Raw genomic sequence first — 6,000 nt, forward strand, 5'->3', positions numbered from 1 at the left:
TTTTTATAAAATGCACACTGATCAATTTAATCGGGGCAAGACGTTCACTGAAAGAATAAATTTGTGTCAGTGTGTGAGTGACAGTAATATATTTCTGCCAATAATAGTGAAGAATAATACTAAAGAATGCAGAAGAACAAAGTGCTCCTTTCTTAAGACATAAGCCAAGGCATAAGCACTGAGGAATGGTTTGATGTCATAATGGGAGGTAAACACTGCACTGACAATATCAGGGTCAAAAAAGTGCAAAATTAAATACAGAGATGAGAGTATATTTGAGATTATAAGGAATATATCCTGATAATCTTTCTTTGCCTTTTCCTTTTGGCCTTCAAGTTACTCAGAAACAGCTTTCTGTTATTCAAAATCAGAAACAGGCTCCTGCTACAGAAATATTACTTGCTTCTTTCCAATCTCAAACGTTAGAAATATTTTTCTGATTTAGGGTGCTTTATACATCCTGGATAATCAGTGATGATGGTTTCAGTCCTGATTTTTCTCTCTCAAGTGGCAAAGGGTAAAAGTAGACATGGAGATGCCATATCAGGGAGACCCAGACTTGTTCCTGGACACCAGCCGCCTCCATGGGGTCATCAAGCAGCACCAGCTGGCATTTCTGGTATAGACTGAGGGACTTATGGGACACTGGATTTTTTAAAATATTATCTGTTATTAACTGAGTCATCTGCAAAGGTTTGTGGATATTTATACACCCAGTGAGATGGGACAGGAGACTGGAACCTTCCAACTACCAGCAAATGCAACTTCACATTCAAACCAGGCCTGTCAGCCAGAAACTCTTGTTCAGAAACACATTTACACAGACTGCTACTATTAAATATTGTTCTTACAGGATCAGTCATGAATTCAGCAGTAAGAATGGGCAACACTGTCTTTTTCTATACCTCTGCAGATGTGTGTGGACAGAGCCAACAAGATCTATGTGAAATTGTAAAACTCCTGGAGAAACAAGGTGACTCATGAGCAGCATAGGTGAAAAGCTCTCAAGACAGGTGAAAAAAAGGTCAATTGTGAAGAATACCAACAAATTGAGACATACAGCATTTTATAAACCAACACTTTGCACGTGTAAACCTCTGCACAAATGGTAACTGGCTCATTTTCATTACTCTCTAGCAAGCTTCTATCTTCCTTTGTAAGATAGAAACTTGAAACAAGTAGATGAATTACCCAGTATGAGAGATCAGTGGTATAACCAGGACCAGAATGCAACAATTCCCATTTCCTTCTTTAAAACAAAACAGGGCACACAATTTGTTGGGCTCTCCATCTTTGCCAAATTTGAGCAAAGTCCATCCATGAGGACCACATTGCACTCAGTGGAATTTGTTTCACCCACAAACATGATGACCTCTGGATATCAGCATGTATTTGTCTTATATAGGACCATAATTTTTTTTTATTATTTGTTTCATTGATCTGTTTTGTTTAAAGATCTTTACTGATCTACCGTAGTGACATTGTTGGTCTGCTTTCCCTTCTCACACAATGACCAGCTCTCTCATGTACTGATATTTTGCAAGTACAACTCTTCAGCTGTTTCTAGGAGATATTCACTGCAGTATCTCTTAAAAACAGATTTGTTTAATTAAGAACTCAAAGTGTCACATTTCCATACCACTGCAATTACCAGGTAACAGTGTTTTTACTTTTAAAATACCATTTCCAAGTATATCATCTCACTCTGTGACTTGTAATTCTTCTGGATAAACATGTTTGAGATCTGTGATGGTCTCCCTGGTGATGGTTGCCATAGTGCTTCACAGGATTTTATTTCTGCTCATTCCTCAAAAGCAGGACTGTGGTTCTCTATGGGAGGCCCAGAGTTGCACTAGTCTCGGATTTTATTGTCTTTGCTATTCTGCCCCCACTAGGGAATAAACTACTCACACATGCCACTGTCATCTTTACCCTAAACCACCAATTCTGCTCAAAATGCATGTCACAAATCATTCTCCTCCTTTTCTTAGCACCTTATTACATCTTATTTCCTTGGTTTCTACTTAGTTTTCATCTCAAACAGAGATTATTCTCTATTTAAAATTTTAAACTACATTTTATAACATCATAAACAGTACACCAAGTTTTTTTAAATTTCAGTTATGCTTAAATATACTTTAAAAGAATTAAAAATAGGAAATAGTAAAACTAGTGTGATGCTAATGTCTTCAAATGCTATGCTGCCCAGAGGAGCAAATACACCTGCCTTAGGCCAGTCCAGCCTTACTCACATTGATAAATACCTTACCCAACCCCCGTTTTTTTTTGGGGAAGCTAGTGCATTTCAAGAAGTAGATAATTCCCACTACCTTTGCTTTATGTTAAAAGGCACTTTCAGCAGTTTCTTGTCTAAACAAGTCAAAGGTGAAGAATCATCTCATAAAATAGGCATAGAATCTGGTTCACTGCAGTTTCGAAGTCAGGTGTTCAGACTGGGATTTCCAAAGGGCATATATAAAAAACTTTTACCACAATGAAGCCTCTCCTCATGGTAGATAGTCATTTTCAATTAGTAAGCCCATATATATACACATATTATTATATAAAATAGTAGTTATTGTCTCTCTTCTGCAGGATTTGCATCTTCTTAGAGATTAAGGAACAAAGAAAAATAGATGAACTCTCTTAAAGACCAATTTAATTTTTGAGATTCATTTGACCTGAGGACAATTTGGCACAAAACATGCAAGAAAAGTACAGGATTCAATTGAAGGTTATCAAAAAGGAAAAAGCTCTCAGAGAAGCATGGGCGCAAGGCAGTGGCCCTCCAAACTGCCACACAGTTGTTCAGGCAGCTGGCATTATAACACCACTAAGCAACTACTTTGTGGCCCTAGACCCAGACCCAAGAAAAACAGGTTAGAGTAACAATACCTTGCATTATGGACCCATCCTTCTCTAGGATCTGCAGCATGGTGTGGCAGGATGGAGATGATGGAAAGGCCACAGTGGCATCCACCTGATTAGAACTGCCTGCAAAATGGCTTTCTCCCATGAAAATTTAAATTGGAGGCATTGTCCTGTTCCTTGACAAATAACTTTAGAATTTTTCTAGCCTGTATGCAGTCACAAAATGTGTTTTTGGGAAGACTAATAACCCATCTTACCACTAGGGTCCATACTACTAACATACTGCTCACCTCCCTGGGCTTGCTTAGCCATAGCAGTGGACAAAGGGTCCAACCTTTGCCCATTCCTGTTTCTTGGTGGTAGACAGACCTGTCTACCTGAATGGAGGCTGACTGCAGAAACTGTAGCAATTTTAAATTTAGGTCATCTTTATCCAGTGCAATACTTCTCCTTTCTGAACATTAATAAAGCTGTATGTGCTGAGTAACAAAAGGAGATAAAAGTCACCTGCCTGGAGTGGGTGTAAGGGATGGCATACCCTGTTAGGCTGTTAGAGTTGATAAAGAGCTGCTCCAGGTCCTGTCTGCCTCGTGATCACAGGCTCATAAGTTCCAACTGTGAACACCTGATGGTCACTTATAACTGGGGAAAAATTGTACCAGTCACCAAGCATATCATGTTTGTCAATGCAAACCTGTCTACGTGGCACAGAGCTGTGCCTAGGAGGCAAAGCAGCTGAGTTGGAATTTCCATCAGGGTACTGCCCAGCCTGGGACAACAACAGGACAAACTGGGACATCTGTGCATAGCCCTGGTGCTGCAACAGGAACATTCCCTAGTGCTTCACCAGGGCAGAACTTAAACTAAAGGGAAAACACAGTGAAGATAAATCAATAATAAAACAATGTCACCTTTTCATAAGGATGCCAGACAATGTTCATCTATTCCAGGTAAAAATAGAAACTCTCCCATAATTACCTAGATTTTCTGGTTCACATTTCTAGCTCAGTCTAAACTTGCATCGTTCACTACTAATCTTTCCAGAGACTCTAAAGCCTGCCTTATAAACACATCATAGCAGATTTACTGTTGAACCAACTATATTATGTGTGTCTCTTAGAAACACCCAATAAAAAATTATAAATACTTCAAAGAGGTTTTAAGTAGTGATGAAATAAATGGACCCGGCGTATTGGAGAGAGCTAGATATGGTACAGGCAGGGAACAGCCAAGTTTCCTTACATACTTATGTCTCTAAGGCTTGACCTGCAGCAGCCATTTTTCTCAAGGGCTGGTTCCTCTCCTTTCACCATGGTAGATGTCTGCATGTGCCAGCAACTGTCCCCAAAATGTCATTCCCAAAAAAAGGACTGGGGAGGTGGCAAGGCCCGCATAAATGAAATATATACATACATGCATATACATACCTACCTATGCACACATACTGGGCTAGCCTCAGGGTTTTTAATAGCTGAGAGAGAAAGAAATTTGGTGGAACAGGCACAGACAGTGGAAAGGACCAAGTGCCAAAATCAAGCGTGTGCTATGAAGCCAGGCAAACGGCAGCTAAGAGCAGAAAGAAATGGGACATCTGTGGCCTCCCAAGAGGACAGACACATTCAGAAACTTGATGGAATAAATTAAGTGGTCAGTGGTATCAGATGGCAATACTAACTACAAGGTATAACAGCACTTAACCTGTGGTGCCAGCTGGGGATTGCTGAAAAAAGACAGCACATACAAGTGGCAGATTGCTCAGGTGGAGCTGCTTTCCAAAGGATCAATAGGGGAGTGAAAACAAGGTTGGTTAGTCTTGTCTCAAAATCAGAGAAGCAGCAAACAAACAGGCTAAAATTTTTAGCTGTTACAGACAAGCTAGGGAGAATGTGGACTTCTTTGCATAAAAACTCCTCTTCTTGGCATTCCATTTCTCTTGCTCGTGTCAATGCAGTTGAACATTCTTTGAATTTGAAATAATTTCCTTCGTCCAGCTTTCCTCTCTCCCAACCTTGTTCTTGGCCTGGCTGAATTAAGGATTTAAATTAATTAAGAACATACTTGTCTGAGTCAAAACTCTTTTATACAATGCATTAAGAAGAAATGCTACACATTGTTATTATACTCATTTCAAGTTAAAGAGATTTTACCTTTATGACTATGTAGATTTTCCCTGTTGAGAAGACCAATTTTCTGTGATTACAGGGATATCTTCAGTGCACAATTGTCATCAAATTTCTTTCATTCCTTCTTCAGGAAAAGACCTTGATCTTCCTGACTCTCCTCTTATTTCAGTGAATAATTTTTTAATGCAAACAACACTTGACTGTTTTCCAAACTATTTACGTTCTTCCCTTTCAAACCTTTTGTCTCTGTCCAATAGGATTTCTACATACTCACAATTCCTGGGATATTTCCTCTGTATCTGCCTGTTCCAGACTGAATTGGGTTTTAGGGGTTTTATGAACTTCTACATATATTCCTAGCAATACTGACTTCACTGTCTCTGCTTACTGATCTTATCACAAGCCATTTACTGTTTCCATTTTATCCTTCAATTAGAGCCTTCTTCAAACCCATTCTTTCACATTCCTTCCCTAGGTTGTATAAAAGGGAGGTCTTTCATCTCCCCTTTCCTCTAATTGAAGCTGTCCTTCCCAGCATGTTTTCCACTGCAATGCTCTGGTTTTCATTAAGCAATGACAGCAATACTCCTGTTGCTGTTGCTTTCTCTTTAATGTGGTTTTGCAAGAAAAAATAACAACTTCTTGTCTTTTTACAGAGCATGGAAAGTAAGTTTTAATTTATTAGCCTCATAAAATAAAGCATTGCAGTAGTGATGCCACATGAGAGCTAGGATAAGGAAAAATAAACTTCCAAGTCCCAAACAGGCAATGTATTACCAAGACTTGCTGCCTGATTAGGCACTGAAACATCAATACCTTCCACTGTAAATGGAATTACTGCAGATTAACCCTGCTAGGTAAAAAACATGAAAAGGAGTTGGGAATAAAATGAAGAAAGGTTTCTTGAGGCATATAATTGGTCTATCCAGGGGCACAGTGCACCTAGTCACAAAATCCTGGTCCAGATCTGCATAGATGGAGAAGCTGAGGCAGTCAAGCCCCAGCA

Source organism: Vidua macroura, chromosome 4 (genome assembly GCF_024509145.1).
Source record: "Vidua macroura isolate BioBank_ID:100142 chromosome 4, ASM2450914v1, whole genome shotgun sequence".
Classification (NCBI taxonomy): Eukaryota; Metazoa; Chordata; class Aves; order Passeriformes; family Viduidae; genus Vidua; species Vidua macroura.